This window comes from Haematobia irritans, chromosome 2, assembly GCF_050003625.1.
Source record: "Haematobia irritans isolate KBUSLIRL chromosome 2, ASM5000362v1, whole genome shotgun sequence".
Classification (NCBI taxonomy): domain Eukaryota; kingdom Metazoa; phylum Arthropoda; class Insecta; order Diptera; family Muscidae; genus Haematobia; species Haematobia irritans.
The window spans coordinates 109,014,809-109,034,471 of NC_134398.1; positions in this window are offsets into that span (position 1 = coordinate 109,014,809).

Here is a 19,663-nt window from a genome sequence, read left to right on the forward strand (position 1 = left end):
CCGGGCCAACCAATGGTATTGGGATCGCATCCGACTTTTTCCCAACATAAATTTGCAGAATTTGAGAAACGACCTTGTCCGGGAATTTAAGAGGTATCATTCGAATGTTGACGTGTTGCGTCAAATGATGGACCGAAAGCAGGGTCGTGATGAGAAAGCTGCAGATTTCATAGATGCTATTACCAACCTACGCAATCAATTAACCCAGCCGATGCAGGTACATGAGCTCGTTGATATTATGAAATCTGGTTTGAGACCGAGATTGGCCCATCTAATTTTTGGGGTTGAGATATATTCAGTTGAGCACCTGCGTACTGAGTGTAGACGAGCAGAGGAGCTCCTAGAACGAGAGCTGCAACAAAGGACACGGCTGAATTCAACCACTAGGGGTGTTAATGAAATTTTTGTGGAGAACGAGGGCCACTTGGTTACCCAGATTGAGGAGCTAAGGATCAGACCTAGGCCAGTGGATAACAGCGGTGCAGATCAACTTCACTGCTGGAATTGCAGGAGCACCGGTCATTTGTTCAAACATTGTACTTCCACCCAAAGGGGGTATTTTTGTTTTAGATGTGGAGCCCCTGGTGTCACTGCTCCTCAGTGCCCTAAATGTAAACAGGGAAACCGGTCTTCGAACGCGATGAAAGGGGAATCGCGTTCGACACAGACAATAGACTAGTGACCGCCGCGAATGAATTTGCCTCTCAGGGATCTAGGGTGACCGAGAGCAAATCGACCCAGACATATGACGAATCCCCTAGCACCAGACTTACAACAGATATTATAAAACCAAGACCTGATTTGACCCTCCCGTTTCACGTCCGCATGGGAAACTACATTGAGGCTCGGCGGAGGATATTTGACTCAGGGATGTCTATGAAGTCCCCAGTATCCAATAGAATACTCAAGGCTAGGAACCGGTATAGAATCCGTTGCCAGCAAAGGTCTTCAATATCTTCCGCACGTCTCTCCGAACTTACGGTTCACAAGGACCCGAGACCTTTTAGAAATGTGTTGGTAAATGGTGTCACAGTTCTCGCACTGTTTGACAGTGGGGCAACCGTGACCTGCTTGGGAAGGGACTGTCTGATGTTCGTCGAAAGATTGGGTCTCCGGATCAGTCCCATTTATAAGTGTGAAGTAGGTACGGCGAACGGGGGCAAGACCCCATGTGTGGGACGAATTACGGCTGACTTATCTTATAATGGCAGTACGCATACCATGAGCGTTTATTTGGTTCCAGGACTTGAGAACGCCATGTATTGCGGGATCGACTTTTGGCGACAGTTCGGTGTTGGCCGTGATGTTTTCGAATCTATAGTTCTTTGTCAAGACGACGACTGCCATATCCTCACGCGGGAACAGACAGAGTCCTTGGAAAAAGCGAAGAAGTGTTTTCGCGACTGCGAGAGATACGGGCTTGGCAAGACCTGGGTAGAGGAACACGTCATCGACACTGGTGACGCGCCTCCCGTTAAACAGCGTCACTACCCAGTGTCACCGGCCGTAGAAGGGTTGATTTACGAGGAACTGGATCGCATGTTGAGCCTTGGCGTTATAGAGACCAGTACTAGCCCGTGGAACTCGCCCATAACCCTTGTGCGGAAAGGTGAGAAGAAACGCCTCTGTCTCGACGCTAGAAAGCTCAACGAGCTGACGACGAAAGATGCGTATCCCTTGCCGTTTATCGACGCCTTGTTGGGTCGCCTACAGGAGACGTATTTCATTTCAAGTATTGATTTGAAAGACGCCTTCTGGCAGGTGCCTCTCGAGAGGGAGAGCCGTCCGAAAACCGCATTTACAGTTCCGGGGAGACCACATTATCAATTCACCGTCATGCCGTTTGGGTTGTGTAATGCAGCCCAACGGTTATGCCGGTTAATGGATAAGGTGATTCCCCCGGAACTGAGGCAAAGAGTTTTCGTATACCTCGACGACCTGCTGGTTGTATCGTCAGATTTTGATTCCCATGTTCAGTTGCTTAGTGAAGTGGGCAACCTTCTTACTGAAGCAAATCTGACGATCAACCTCGGGAAGTCGAAGTTTTGTCGCCGGGAGTTACGTTACCTCGGGTATATAGTGGGTGAGGGCATGTTGAAGCCCGATCCTTCCAAAATTGATTCGATAATCAACATGTCCATTCCTAAGAATACCCGAGAGGTGCGACGATTTTTAGGGATGACGTCTTGGTTTAGGCGGTTTATCCGCAATTATGCCACTATTACCGAACCGATAACACGAACTTTGAAGAAGGGTAAATTGTTTTCGTTTGGCGAAGAGGCTATTGCCTCTTTCCAGCAATTGAAAGTCGCGTTGACCACGAGTCCGGTGTTGACTCACCCTGTCTTTGATAAGAGATTCTACGTCCAATGTGACGCGTCGAATCTGGGTATCGGTGCGGTGCTGTACCAATTGGACGCTGAGGGCCTGGAACGTCCCATTGCCTTTCACTCCGCTCAGTTGACAAAGGCCGAAAGGAATTACAGCGTCACTGAGCGGGAGTGCTTGGCCGTCATCAGCGCTATTAGGAAATTCAGACCCTACATTGAATTGATGCCTTTTACGGTGGTGACGGACCATAGCGCGTTGAAATGGCTAATGGGACAGAAGGATCTCAGCGGACGGTTGGCGCGTTGGAGTTTGAAGTTGCAAGCCTTCAACTTCAACATACAGCACCGCAAAGGTTCCCAGAACGTCGTGGCGGACACATTGTCGCGTCTACGGACGGAGGAATTGGACATGTTTGTGGAGAATGCTCCTATCATTGACATGAATTCTGATGAATTCCAGGGCGATGAGTACACGCAACTGAAAGAACTCATCCTCGAGAATCATGAGCGTCTTCCGGACTTAAGAATTCATCAGAATTATGTGTATAAAAGAACCGTGCCATCGAATGGTGATTTGGTCCATGAGGACTACGTGTGGAAACTTTGGGTTCCGAGTGCTCTTACCGAAACTCTCATTCGTAACGTCCATGAGTCTTCGGTGCATATTCATTGCGGAATCGGCAAAACCATTGCCGCATTGAAGCACTATTTTTATTGGCCGAACTTGGCACTGCAGGTTAGGAACTATGTGAATGGTTGTATCACGTGCAAACAGACCAAGGCTCCGAACAGGGTCTTGCGCCCTCGGATGGGAAATGAGACGATTACGGACCGACCTTGGCAAAAGATTTTTGTCGACTTCATTGGTCCCTTTCCGCGGTCCAGCTCTGGAAATACCTTTATTATGATTGTCGTTGACCACCTGACGAAGTTTGTCATTTTGAGGGCCATGGTTAGGGCGAATTCTGGAAATGCCATTAAATTCCTGGAAGGTGAGGTGTTTCACAAATTCGGAGTTCCACAATATGTGCACTCTGATAATGGGAAGCAATTCACCTCCTCGGAATTTTCTGCATTCCTAAAGCGATATGGTTGTACTCCTGTGAGGAACGCAGTGTATTCCCCACAAGCCAACGCTTCGGAACGAGTCAATCGTTCCATCGTCGCGGCTATACGTAGCTACGTTTCTGAGGACCAGAAGAACTGGGATAAGTTTTTGTCCGCCGTCGAATGTTCTTTAAGAACTACGACTCACTCTTCGATTGGATGTTCGCCGTTCTATGCTTTGTTTGGGGTACACATGATTACACATGGCGAGTCATATGCCTTATCGGAACGTTTGCGATCTCTGGAGGATGGAGAAATTGAAGTCGTAACGAAGGGTAACATGCTTCAATTGCTTCGTAGTACCCTTAAGGAAAAGTTACATGATTCTTATGAGAAGAGCGCAGCGCGCTATAACATTAGGTCTCGACAAGTTGATTTCAAGCCCGGCCAGGAAATCCTCCGCCGCAATTTCGTTCTGAGTGACGCCGCGAAGAATATCAATTCGAAATTGTGCCCGAAATTTGTGAAGTGTCGAGTTGTTCGCAAGATCGGAAACTCGATCTACGAGATTGAGGACCTTAGGGGACGGAAGATTGGAAACTACCATGCAAAAGATCTTCAGCACATGATCCCACGGAGGTAGTGATGCCCGGCTGAGATCTCCTATGGTGTTGCAACAGGGTCGCGGTTCTTCCCCACGTTTCCCAGATGGCTGACTTCCCGAATCAGTGGTCTACCGTCAGGACTCTGACCACTGTTCGGGTTTGTTATGTCACCCTGTTTCGATCACTATGGCCGTATGAACGTTTTCTACTTTGACCCTGTAGGTTTGATAGTTTTGTATGTTTGGCAACTCTGGTGACTTGTCATTTTGACGTGTTTACCTTAAAATTGCATCGGCAATTTCATTCGCGCCATTCGGCAAGAGTACTCGAGCATATTACATTGCGAATTTGGGCTAGAGTAGATTCGGAGCAGCGTCTTCCTATTGCTGTGCTTACACCACGTTTTGGACAACCTCAAGGGAACCCCAAGGTTCCATTATATGCCCAAAACATTTTAATATTTTCCCTCGGGTGGCTTAGGGCCAATGTCAATAGAATAATTCACTTGGCCACGTGTTGTGTCGTTCGACTAAGTGGCTTCCACAAGTGTCACCTGTGCGCCGCGAATACAAGGTTAAGATATTTCCAAGCCTTGAGCGATTGCTTCTGGCTATTCGGCTGTCGCTGTAGGCCATCGTGCGAGTTCTGGTGTTGGCGACAATCTCATGACACACGCACAGCCAAGACGAATTTTCTATTTTTGGGGAAAGACCGCACACTCTACCGGCCCTTGCCCGGGACGAAGTCCCGCTTTAGGAGGACATACGAATTCATCCATCAGCGTTTCTAGGTGCCCGTTCGATTAGTTCCAGAAACTCACCGAACTTTGGACAAGCACTATAAGGAAACCGTCGACGACACCTTCGTGGGATTGAATGACCGCTCACAAGATAAGTGTTCAGTAGTATTAGTAGTAGTTGTCGATATCTTCACTGCTGGCTTATTTTTGTATCGGCATCACATCATCGTGAAAGATAACCACGATTTCGAGCCGATTGACGGGGATAAGGATATTTACTAGTGTAATATTTACACTAGTGCTTTCGATTGTACTGGACCTCCTCGTAACACAGCACAATCAACAGCCAGGAATCCATGCAAGGAGTAGATATAATTCAATGGGCAGAGACCTAAATAATTGTCTGTGAAGTAATGCTAATATAGCTGTTTTACCATAAAATGAATCACAATTGTCACCGCCGAAGAAAATAGTTCACTATTAACGTATTCATATGTAGTCTGAAATCAAATACCATTAATGCGATAAATTCAAAATAGACGAGTGGTCTATCATGAAAAGTTATTTTGTACAGAGGTGTATTGTGGCCTATGCAACGTTTGCTTGGTGGTATTTGGTATCAACGATAATAGTCTACGACTATAACTACCCAATTTTGTGCAAAAGAATAAAAAATACAGTGACCGATTAAAACAAAAAAAAAAAAAGGGAAATTTTGAAAAAAAAAAAATGAAAAAATAGTTTTTTTTGATTTTCTAAATATATCTCATATACTTATATATGGCTATAAAACATAACATTTATTCCAACGTTTTGAGAAACTGAAACAATTTGTTCAGATTTATAGATTTTTTTTTTGTTTTAATCGACGGTAAGCCGATAAGTTTCACTAGTACCAGATATAGAATCCTGAGATTTGTGTTTTTTTTTGTGTAAGAATTTGTTTTATAATACTGGTTTGTAGGATTTCTACACTAATATCGGTGGGTTTTGTTTGTCTCATGTGACTTTGATCCAACAATTTTGGAATAGATCCCCAACAAATCGAGCTCGATAGGTTAGGCAGGTACAATTTAAATCAAACGAAGATAATAAAAAGGAATTGATGCAAAGTGGCATCGGCTCAACTGATTTTAGTTCATTGGTGTAGATTTCCTGGAACATAGTGATAGTACTCTATATTTCATGATTAAGTTTTTCATCTATTTTATTTATTATAATAGATAGCAAGACAATTCGAGATCTCTATAAAATACTACGACATACTTGTTAATTCCTTGAATAAAAATGTAAATTGTATGTGAATTTGAAATGAACAATATGGCTTAATAATTTCGTAAGGAAAGGTAAGGAGGTTTACAGCCATGATAAACGGGGGCCGCCATAAACTCGAATGGTGTCCAAAGGGGATGGCTCTATAAGCCCATCCACAGGGAGGGTCGAATGGGGTCCAAAGACATCACGACCCCACCATCAAGTAAAACAGTCACGGGTAGATAATTCTAAATTTATGAATGGTGGTAATAGTAAGTATTTTATTGTGATCGATGGAGTTCAGAGTGGTTATGGTGGCGAAAAGAATCTACGCAAGACTGGGCTAACGCCGGAGCGAACAACATTACCACACAGTCGCAACCATAAGACGCATGAGCCTACGGAATAGTTGGCCACAGAAAAGGGGTTTCCTTTTCCTGAATAGTCACATCGGCTGCAACAAAATCGCTACAATATAGCTTTCCTATAAAGCAAATAATTGTGATACTATCGAAAATAAATAAAATTTTTATATAAAATTCTTATTATATAAAATTGTGTTGCCAAAATTTAAATTTGTATGTAACCCTAGGGTTTAAGAATATATCGCCAAACGAAAGGTGTGCGATTCCGAATATTGGAATATACCTTATAGTAAAAATGTGAATTCTAGTCGCAGTGCAAAATGTCACGAAAAAAAACTTTGGCCTCTGTAGTAAAACAAGTGCATATCGGGCGAAAGATATATATAGAAGCTATATCTAAATTGGAACTGATTTGTACCAAAATCATTCTGACCCAAACACATTTGTATCAAATTTGAAGACGATTGGACTAACTAGGGAGCCACCGTGGTGCAATGGTTAGCATGCCCGCCTTGCATTCACAAGGTCGTGGTTTCGATTCCTGCTTCGACCGAACACCAAAAAGTTTTTCAGCGGTGGATTATCCCACCTCAGTAATGCTGGTGACATTTCTGAGGGTTTCAAAGCTTCTCTAAGTGGTTTCACTGCAATGTGGAAGTTCGGACTCGGCTATAAAAAGGAGGTCCCTTGTCATTGAGCTTAACATGGAATCGGGCAGCACTCAGTGATAAGAGAGAAGTTCACCAATGTGGTATCACAATGAACTGAATAGTCTAAGTGAGCTTGATACATCGGGCTGCCACATAACCTAACCTAACTAGGCTTGGAAAAAAGATTGACGGACGGACATAGGTTAGGTTAGGTTAAAGTGGCAGCCCGATTTAATTTCAGGCTCACTTAGACTATTCAGTCCATTGTGATACCACATTTAACTCAAAGTACCTATTACATATGGGCACTTCTAGTCTTAACCACCTTCTCTATTATTTACTTTTGTGGAACCAACCAGATTGCTCCAAAAACATTAACAAACTGCTTAAGTTAACGTTTTCCAGGTCAGCCAGTAATCTAAAGCTATATGCTCCTAAAATTCGCTTACGCCTTACACAAAAAGCAGGACACTCACACAAGAGGTGTTCAATTGATTCCTTTTCCTCCACATCATGACAGCTTTTACAATAGTCATTATACTTCGCACCTATAGTTTTTGCAAATTCGCCTATCAGGCAGCGACCCGTTATAGCAGATATCAGGAGTGCTATCTGACCCCTTGAGAACACCAGCATATCTAGTGTGCGGTTTAAGTTTAAATGGGGCCATATTTGCTTGGTGTCGCTACAACCCTTGCAATTTTCCCATCGAATATTGGCCATCATAACAGCCTTCTCACGCAGTAAGAGCTTGCAGGTGGCCAGAGGCATACCAACAGATTCTAGTTCCCCTGGAATATGTAAGGTAGTTCCTAGCCTTGCTAACACATCTGCTTCGCAGTTCCCCGGTATGTTCCTATGGCCAGGCACCCATATTAGGTGAATATTGTACTACTCAGCCATCTCGTTGAGAGATTTGCGGCAGTCTATGGCCGTTTTCGAGTTAAGGAACACAGAGTCCAAGGATTTTATTGACTGTCTGAGTATATATTAATGCCAATATTTGTTGGAACATTACTTCTCAGCCAATTCACCACCTCTCTTATTGCCAATATTTCAGCCTGAAAACACTACAGTGATTAGGTAATCTTTTCGCTATTCGAATTTCCAGATCTTTAGAATATACTCCGAACCCCACTTGTCCATTCAATTTGGAGCCATCAGTATAGAAATCTATATATCTTTTATTCCCCGAGGTCTGTGTACACCACGTGTAATCCACTACGTTAGGCACATCTGGCATTACTTTGAGGACCGAACTATGACCGTACATTTTTCCCGACCACTGTTTAGCCCAAATGTCTAAAGGCAATAGATGTAGCATGACATTAAGGGAGTCTGTTCCTGTCTTACTAAATGCGCCTGAGATACATAAGCTCGCCATACGCTTAACTTTATCTAAACAAGTCGGTTTCTGAAGTGCCGGCCACCAGACTACAACACCATATAGCATTATAGGTCTAACTACTGCCGTGTATAGCCAATGCACAATTTTTGGTTTTAGTCCCCACTTTTTCCCTATTGCCTTTTTGCACGAGTACAAAGCTACCGTGGCTTTTCTCGCCCTCTCTTCAATATTAAGCCTAAAATTCAGCTTCATGTTCAAAATAAGGTCAAGGTATTTTGCACACTCACCAAAGTTTTGCGATCTTTGCAGTACATGACTAGTTCTGTCTTTGCTGGATTTACACCAAGACCATTATCTTTGGTCCATTTCTCAGTCATCCGGAGAGCTCTCTGTATAATATCTCTGATTGTGGATGGGAATTTTCCCCTGGCTGCTAGCGCCACATCATCTGCGTATGCCACCACTTTTATCCTTTCTTTTTCTAGGGAACCCAGAAGGTTGTTTATAGCAACATTCCAAAAAAGAGGTGATAGAACTCCTCCTTGAGGAGTGCCTCTGTTCACATACCTTTGTATGTTTGCTTGTCCTAGTGAGGCTGAAATACGTCTCTTTGTTAGAAGTTCGTCTAACAGCCTAAGTATACCTGGATCAACATTCAGAGTTGTCAGTCCATTTAATATCGAGCTCGGATGGACATTATTGAATGCCCCTTCGATGTCTAGAAACGCCACGATTGTGTATTCTTTGACAGATAGTGAGCTTTCAATAAAGCTGACTAGTTCATGCAATGCGGTCTCAGTAGACCTGCCCTTTGAGTATGCATACTGTCGTTTCGAGAGCAAACTTGAATCCACGCTAGTTCTAAGATACATGTCTATCATCCTCTCCAGGGTCTTAAGTAGGAATGAGGATAAGCTGATTGGTCGGAAATCCTTCGCACTCGAGTGAGAGGCTTTTCCTGCTTTAGGTATGAAGACGACTTTTGTTTCCCTCCACTTTTCTGGAATATATGCTAAGTTTACACATCGTTTATATATCACCGTCAACCAGGGGATAATTCTTTCAGCTACTGCCTGTAACTCCGCCGGAGTAATTCCATCAGGTCCGGGGGATTTGAATGGTCCAAAGCTATTTAAAGCCCATTTTATTATATATTCCGACACAATTTCCTCGATAGGAAATGATCGCTGAGCCTCTGTTACGCCGCCGGAACATGGTTCAACCGTCTGATTTCCAGGGAAGTGTGTATCCAAAAGTACCTCCAACGTCTCCTCACTGGACGTTGTCCAATTTCCCTCCGATGTTTTAATGAAACCTGGAGCGGTGTTAGTGGATGCTAGTACCTTCCGTAGTCTGGAAGCCTCTGACGTATTCTCAATACTGCTACAGTAATCATCCCAAGAGTTTTGTTGAGACCTTCTCAGTTCTCGTTTATATGCTCTCAGGTTCATCTTGTAAGTGTCCCAATCCTCCGGAGCTCTTGTGGACTTTGCTTTGTTAAAGAGCTTCCTGCAGGATTTCCTCATATTACTTAACTCCGTAGTCCACCATGGCGGCCGATTTTTTCCCCTTGGCTTTCCTCAAGGGCAAGCAGCTTTCAGTGAAATGTTGAAGGCCTTAGTAATCCGCTCCACTGCGTGTTCGATATCTTGCACAGTACTCATATTTGTCTCCGGCATTTCCGGTATCATCGCATCCCATAATGAGTTTTGTCTTTGTTTTTAGTGACTCCTCAACTAAGGTCTTAACGGCACAGGGTGGCATCTCCCTATCATGTCTCATGTAGACCGAAGATACCCAATATTTGCATGTGGATATCTCTAGACTGGGTACGACAGTGTCTGCATTGCTCAATGAAGGAAGCAGAAACAAGTTTAGTTCGTTTTTAACAATTATACATGCTCGATTTATACCGGTATTATGCAAAAGTTTGAAACCCGGAGTGCTTAATTCACAGATCTTGTTCTTATATATGTATGGTTCTTGAATAAGAACTATATCTATGTCTCCTTTATCAGGAGAACTTTTAAGGCAGCACAAGCGGCCTTATAATGGTGAAGATTTATCTGGAGGAACCGTAGAACCATCCAAATTTTCAACCACCGTCGCATCAGCCGCTTCAATTGAGTCATCAAAGGCTTCCTCTTCACAGATCTCGGTGACTCTCGCAACAATCCGCGGTTCAGCTTTGGTGAGGCTTGAGCCTGTAGAAACTTCCCGCATATGATTTTCGCCATAGTCTGCAGGTTTTATGTCTCCATCGGCTTCGCTAGGAGATTTTTTCACTGCTGACTCTACCGGAGGCTTGTCCGTTTCGGAATCCTTTGGCTGATCGCTTTTGTATACCTTCATATGGATATCATGAAAGCCATAACTTACGCGTCCTTGGGTCTGGGCTAGATGTGGCAGCGACTCTATGTTTAATATAAACACCGCATGTCGTCTTGGTCCATCCACCTCATCCAAACGACCAACCTTCCAATCTGCGGTTGGAAGATCTGGGTTACATTATTTTAGTCTCTCTAGTATTGACTCAGGATCAGGAGGGTTTGCCGGTATCCATGCATGTGCTCTAGGTTTAGCCGGTATGTCTTTTTTATCGACTAACTCCAAAGCGGCTCCTTCCCAAACTTCACCAATTAGCATCAATGCAGCTTTAAAGCAATCCATAGACCTCTGGTCCGCAAAAGATATTAACTTATATCGTCCTTGATACCATCCAGCATCTTGCCGTCGAGGACTTGGTCCGGGAAACTTTTTTCGCACCTCTGAGTAGACACCATACATCGCGTTCTCAATTTCTCCCCATTTTTGCCTTGGAATCATACCGTCCAATGCTCCTTTATTAATAATAGCCATCACAAGACTGTCTTTTGCAACTGAGGCAAACGATCTTTGATCCCGTTTAGAGGATGGCAGCTCATCCGGTGATCGTTCTCTTTTTCCAGCTTCAAGAATTCCTTGAGCCAATTTTAAGGAATCGCTTTGCTTAGCCGACAACGTGCTTGGGTGGACTGATCCTAATTTCTTTAGGATAAACAAAGCATTTCTTCGTTCCTTGAATCTCTTTCGAGAGGGATTGCCTCCTCCAAAGTGTCACCGCGTGTCGACCCGTCTACAGGTCGACTATTTGGGCCTGACTCTTGGTCGGTGCCCAAATTTATAACTTCAGTCGTTACCCGTCCACTGGGCCCTGAAGTTAGCAACCCAGTGGATGACTTTGAATTTCGCTGCATGGTGGTTTATTATTTCCACCACACGTGAAATTCGTAATAAGTACTTATTACGATGAAATACTCCGCTATTAGAAAACACGTCCGTTCAATTCGACGGTTGAATAATAATTCTACCTGGTACCGGCTTGAGCATTATTGCCAAATACACAATGTGTGTCTACTTCTGGGTGTTGCAAACATATGCGACACCTAACTTATTTGTAATCCACAGTTTGGCGCAGGGTATGAAAATGTACTCATTTGAGAAACTTACGAACGCATGTGACGGCTGCTGTTAAAGAAAATCAATAAATAGTTTTCAAAACAAAAAGAAGTACTACATCTAATTATTGTTGGTAATGTCATGTAGGACCATTGGCGTAGCTAGGGGGGTGCTGGGGGGTGCTATGCCCCCCCCCCCCCCCCAGAATAGTTCTTGCCCCCCCCCAGAATAATCAAAGCTACAGTTGTTTTATATTTTAATTCAAGCTTTGCGATGTGTTTAATCCAATTAAGATTGTGGTAGAGAGAGTATGATAAGCATATTTTTTAGTATTGATATTTACATTACAACTAAAAAGACGTAATAAAAACACTAAAAGGAAACTTGAGACGCACATTTTCAAAAATAGTCAATTTATAACTACGTTGATTAAAATCATAAATCGTCATATGCCCAATTTACCATCTAAAATCGTCAAAATCACGAAAAATCCACAGAGTTGGCACCGCTGCTCTCGACAGTTGCTTCGTTGTATTCTGTTCTCAGAGAATTTTTAAAAACTAATCGAAGATAGACGTTTTATAATATTCAATTTATTTTTTGCCTTTTATTTAATTTTTTATTCTTAGTATTTTTTATACACGATGAATATGTTAAGTTTATGTTTTGCTTTATGATTTCTAGTCCTGTTTTAAAACACACATTTTAAATAAAATATTTTTCAAACACATACTTAAAGCAATGCTTTTATTTTTTGTTATATTAAATAATGGTAAGTTGCTATTTGATTATTTATAGCGGTGTCGTGGAACCGGCTCCCACACACAATAAAATATTTTTTGTCTTCAACCATGAAATTAATTGATCTAATTATTTATACCCTTCACCACTACTGTGGTACTGGGTATAATAAGTTTGTGCATTTGTAAATAACGCCAAGAAATAGTGGTCATAGACCCATCTTTTAGTATACCGATCGGCTTAGAATTAAATTCTGAGTCGATTTAGCGATGTCCGTCTGTCTGTCTGTCTGTCCGACCGTCTGTCTGTATATGTAATTTTGTGCACAAAGTACAGCTCGCAATTTAAGTCCGATCGTCCTCAAATATGGCATAGGGCCGTTTCTTGGGACAGAGACAATCGCTATTGGTTTTGGAAAAAATCGGTTCAGATTTAGATATAGCTGCCATATATAATTATCTACGATGTGGTCATAGTTAGCGTGTTTATCAACCGATTTTCTTGAAATACCGTACATCCAAATATTTAATGAATCTCGCAAATCTTGCAAAATATCAGCCAAATCGGTTCAGATTTAGATATAGCTACCATATATATCTTTCGTCCGATTTAGACTCATATGACCACAGAGCCCAAAGTTTACTACCGATCTTCATGAAATTTTGCACAGAGGGTAGAATTGGCATTCTACCAATGCTTGGTACACTTGATTGAAATCGGTTCAAATTTAGATATAGCTCCCATATATATCTTTCGTCCGATTTGAACTTATATGGCCTCAAAATCCAGGGTTTAGCCGTGATTTGCTTCAAATTTCGCACAAGGAGTACGTTTAGTAGTATAGGTAATTGTGCCAAATTTGGTTGAAATCGATTCAGATTTAGATATGGCTCCCATATATATCTCCCGTCCGATTTGCACTCATATGACCAGGGGGCCCAAAGTTATACTCCCATTTACGTGAAATTTCGCATAGATAGCAGAAATATTATTCTAACTATGCATGTCAAATTTAGTCAAAATTGGTTCAGATTGTATATAGCTCCCATATATACGTACACCAGAGTTGGGGAAATATGGTCGACTGGCCAAAATTCTCACAGTTTACACAAAATTCTGTGATGATTTCCCCATATCTTAGCCATATCCTACACACTGCAATGCCAAAATTTCCACAGAACGGATGAGTTTTAAATAAGGCTCCTAGTCGCCCTACACATATCTTGGCGAGATCTAACCAATATCCTTGTAAAATCGCCACTGCTGAGTAGCAAAAAATGTAAATATTACTCTAATTGTCCTATATCTCGAATACATATGTATCGCCTGAAAAATCATAAATCTCTTTTGTACAATTGCATTAAAATTTCTCTCGCTTCATATTTCCCATATTTTTTACTAACATTGTGTATCATCCCAGGGCGTTAGCCGATTTAAATTTTAATTCTAGAGTTTTTGTAGAAGTACAAAAAATTGTTTCCATTAAAAGTATTTGTATCTGCAAACCTTTATCTAGCTCCCAGCAAATTTTAAGTAGTTGAGATGGTAACACAAATGTTTGTCTACATAGTGGTGAAGAGTATAATATAGTCGGCTCCGCCCGACTTTAGACTTTACTTACTTGTTTTTAATTGAGATGTATTCAATCAAAAAAAAAAAAAAGATGATAGTATCAATCATCAAAGCCAATTAAAAAATTAATTGATACAACTAATTTTTGTGATTGAGTTTTTTTTTTGTTTTTGATTGATTTTGCTGCATGTTGCCTTTAACACCGCAATAAAATTGAGGATGTATAGTTTTATCAGTAGGCGTAATTTATCGCTTCGGAAATTTTGACAAAATTTTGAAGGGTGTCTGGGGGGGGCATAGCCGCTCAGTGTCATTTTAAAAAAATGTATCCAATACATTTTCGTGGAATAATAAAATAAAATCTATAATTACATTCAGTTCGTTCAAAAATGGCTTTTATTAATTCCATCAGAAACCGTCATTAAATAAACCAATAAATTGACTTTCCTTTTTTACATAAATAAAAAGAGCAGAAGTAATTGCTTGTTATTCAAACAAACAATCTTAGCTTTACAGCCTGTTTCTGTATGTCGATCGAGCTCTATCAATCGACTGAAATGGAAACAAACAGCTGAATTTATAACCAAAAATCAGCTGTTTCTATGCATTTCAGTCGATCGATAGTGATCGTTCGACATACAGAAACAGGCTGTTAATTTTTTTTTGTATCAGTATTGCTTTTATTTTAGATTTTTTTAAGAACAAATTTCTTTGAGTGTATGATACCTACTATATTCGAACTGAGTCTCTAGTTGCTAGAACTCATATGAATAAGTTTATTATAATTTATAATTATAATAAATTTATTAATAAATAAATAAGTAGCATTATATCATGGTTTAACATACATTAAACATTTTTTTTAGATTTCCCAAAGAAAATTAAACCCGAATTTGGTTCAAGACAAAATACCCTTCTTGTTATGAGGTACTTTCTTTAAAGGCAAATGAAATTATGTTTGCAATATGATTATAAATATTATTAATCCGTTTTGGTGTCCCCAAAGATAAAATAGGAAATCTTCAATTCTGAGAACAAATGAACTATTCAAATGTATATTGCCAAGTCAAAGAGGACACTCTGTAACTATTGTGAATGATTCTATATCTTTTTGGAAATTGATAGTAATTAGATAAACAATTATTGACTCGGAAAAACATTTGGCATGAACACAGTACCACCACATTGTACACAAAAGTAAACATTAGCAAAGACTTTTGTTCTTGATCTAGATGGAATGGAATATAAACAATATACCCTTTCCTATTTTCGAAGATATGTTATCCAAGAAAAAAAGTGGATGTAGGCATTAGCAAAATTTATTTTATTTGAATACATAATTTTATTTATTTCATTTATTTGAATACATATAGTCCATGGGATTAAGTTGACCAAAATCCACAACTTCCTGGTTCCGGCATCTGTGGAATGTTGATGTTTGACGTCTTATGCTAACAGATTTCATCCACCCTTGTGGATATGACTCTTGTTTTGACTTGCCAATGCACTCTTTGTGGCTGAGTGTGTTCATTAATTATGCTCCTTGTGGCCAGGCCTCTATCTGTCTCCTCCTCAGAGCGAGCGGCCACTATTCATTTTATTTTTATTTTCATTAATTTCCAGACAATGAGAATATATTTGTATTGAAAGGCCATTGAAGTTTATGTGATGTGATATAGCCATTACTAATTTGGGTTGAATTATAATTGGCCAACATACAGAAATTAAATAGATTTTGGTTAAATTTGTAATTCGATTGCAAATGTTCTTAATTCTGACAGGTCAGTTGTTTTTACAGGGTTGTTTAACGTATGAAGTTTTCCATATGTTTTCTGAATCGCCTGTATGTGAACAGATGCAATTTATGGTACGCATGCGAGCATGGATTATTATTAATTGGAGTAGAAAAGGAAAATGTAGAACCGACTATGTATGATATCCCACCATACTAAGTCCCTACGTATCTATATCCATGCTATCCCCCAAATCAGCAACAATCGTAGAACTTTTTTTTATGGCCATTTATACCTCGGGTAAGCAGAATATTGTGCCATTATATGATTTTTGTTGAATAGGTTGTAATTCAAGTTGGAATTAATCCATTTCGTAGGATATCGTGGCCACAAACCTATTCACTGCACAATGTGAAGGATAACGGCTCCATCTACAACATGTCCCGAGGAACTCATTACGCTATTGGTGAGAAAGAACAGTGAGTACACGAACCACATTTCTTCAACCAAATTATTGCGATTTGCTATAAAGGGGTATATGACTCATAATATCGAAAGATAGATGTCAGTAAATGATTATTAACAAGAGTTTTACGCCAAAATAGTTAAATTTTGATCACGAAGAGTCTAACGGAAGAATTACAAAAATTAAAAAACGTAAAGTCCATAAAACCACGTGAGATTTTACGAACACCAAAAACGTGACAATATTACGTAATCCCAAGAATTGAAAGTCACTCTAAAAAAAGAAACAAAAATAAATTCATAATTTTTTTTTTTTTGAAATTCAGAAACATAACACATCATTTTTTTTTTGCAAAAACAACAATCACGAAAGAACATACATTTATTCAAAGAAATGAAACTAATTTCGTCATTTCCTTAAAATTACAAGTTACAAAAAATTAAGAAAATCTACAAGAAATCTAAAAGACAACTAAAAATAATTCTTCTAAAAACTGTCTAAAAATAAAAATAATAACAATAAGTGGCCAAGTGAACAAAAAAAAAAACTAAAGAAAATTAATATATTTTCATTTATATAAGATTGAAATAAAATTACTAGTTAACAAAACTTACTGGCCAATTATTATTAATATTTTCATTTACGTTTAACTTATTGTTATATTATTATGTTTTGTTTTTGTTAATTATTTGTCTCTTTTTTACATACATATGTTATAAGCCATTATTTTTATATTACAAAAATAATATAAATTATGTGAATTTAATTGAAAGTCAAAAACATTGTTTTGAATTCTTGGTAAACTAAAGGTTGAGTATGTAGTTGATTTGAAAAGAAGAGTTGTGCGTTAAGGGAGACGTTTAATCATATTCATCTTGGGCCTTAAACATCTCATTTGGATGAACACTGTTTGTTCATGTAGCGGGTGGGCTGCCCAAGGAATCATTTCCATCTGATTCCAATAAGGGGCCAAATCCAATGTTTGCCTAGTATTGTATCAACTTCCGTTTGGAAAATGTACATCCGTTTTAAAAATTCAAAATTCAAAAGTGTAACCGTCAAATGTTATTTGTCAAGTAAAACTCATCTTACCACCTGGCACTAAATTTATCTGTAATTTGGATAAGTGCGGAAAAGAACCCACAATTCCGACGAGCTCAAGCCGCAACAAAAGCCAGTAGTGCCACCGCTCATTAATAAAACCTCGTCCCTTACAAATTGGCGCTCAACAACGTGGGACTATTTTTATGTTTTAGTGTTTCATTGTTGAATAATTATTGCATAAAAATCCCACTTTAACCATTATTTGATTTTTCTTGATATCCTGTAAGTCCCGGAAAGCAGTCAAAGTGCTATGCCTGTGTTGCTACAAGTGACGTTTGAGTGGTTGAAGTTCGTTGGGTAAGTCATCTCATATGATCCTTGATATTTTTGAGATTTGCTACTCCAAATTAGCGTCAACAACTTTATTGTTACTTAGTCAACTTAGGTTAGCTTAGGTTTAGATTTGTTTTAGTATAAGTTTGTGTTCCTGTCTATCCGTATTTTTCAAATGGAAGTTGTATAAAATTAACATTTAAAATAGCCTAAAGGTTACAAGAATAAAAACAGAGAAAAAGAAAGAGAATGTTTTATACAATACAGGCAAATCAATTTATTAGATTTTCCTTTAAAACCATATATAATTGTAAATATTATACATATAATTCAATTCGATTTTTAAACTAAGATAATAAGTTGAAGTGAGGCGAATATAAATAATAAAAATTATATGAGGATTTGGCACTTTACACGATCTCCTTTTTTTGACATCAACTACAGAAATGCTCAACCATATGTAAAATCTGAAAATAAAAAAAAAAACAAAAAATAAAATTATTACACGTTAAAAATTTATGGCAAAAATTAAAAGAAGTATAAAAAGATTAAAAGAATTAAAAAAAGTTAAGAAAACAAAGAAACAAAAACGTTACTATTTTCAAATTTAGTTGAAACAACAATATAAATTTTTCTACAAAATTGTTAAAGCTACTATTTTTGTATTATTGTTAAAAAATTTTGCGAATTTAAAATATTTTGAAATTCAATTTATACAAAGTTATAAATTGAAACACAAGTATTGTTACGTTTTTATATTTAGGCGTTTTCAATTACCCGACAATTAAAACACAGTTCTTTTAAATAACGACAATCTACAATTTATTTACTATGACTTCACACTTTACAATTCGTTCACACTGAAGTTATTCGTTGGACGCTTTAATTAAGACTGACTCGTTAGCAGCATGCGAGCGCTTTTATATATGACGGTGTGGCAATACGAGAACATTCTGGTATCACTACAATATTCTGGCAACGCCAGAACCTTCTTAGACAATGCTAGAAGGATCTACGACCATTAAGTAATTCGTCTGGTGGCTGCCAAACACATACACACTCACATAGATATATGCTCGCATTACTACAACAACAATGACAATAGACAATGAGATGAAATGAGAAAGCAAAATAACAAAGCAAAGGGGTTGTTATTCTATGAGAGAGTAAGAACTAACATTTCGGTAAGCAAACAAAAGAACATAAAAGAAATTCAGGAAAATACTAGAAAATGAATAGATGATTCCAACAAGTGGTAGCGAAATTTTATCGTTACAATTTTAAATTTTAAATTAACGGAAACTAATTTAAATAAACTTATATCTATAATTATCAAATTCGTAACACTGCCTCCCGCTTAAGCCTGTTCGTCCCGAACAGGCACAGAACCTGTTCCGTAAGGAGCCAATCGTTCCAGATGTACAACTTTCATCTTTGATCTAGGGCTGTCGTCCTTCTGAATCCGGTATACAACATCATTGATCTTCTTGATGATTTTGTATGGGCCTTCCCACTGTGTTTGCAGTTTAGGACACAATCCTTTCTTTCGTTGCGGGTTAAATAGCAGAACCAATTCTTCTTCTTGGAAGCCCTCAGTATTTACAGCACGATCGTATCTCGCCTTCATTCTGTTGCTGACCATTTTTATTTTGTTGCGCACTGATTCGTGAACTTCACCGAAAGTGTTTGGGATGTCGTTTCTGTTTTCTTCCATGGCGAGCTCATTAGGTTTAGCGCCGAATATCTGATCTCCAGGCAACTTCAACTCAGTTCCGAATAGAACATTGGCCGGTGTTCGAGAGGTGGAATCATGAATGGCAGATCTATACGACAGCAAAAACTTTGGTATATGCTCGTCCCAGTCCCTCTGGCCGTTGTCCACTACTTTTCGAAGATGTTCCTCCAGAGTGCGATTAAATCTTTCTACCATGCCATCGGATTGTGGATGTAATGGTGTAGTCCTCGTTTTCTTGATACCAAGGGATTCACACATCTCTT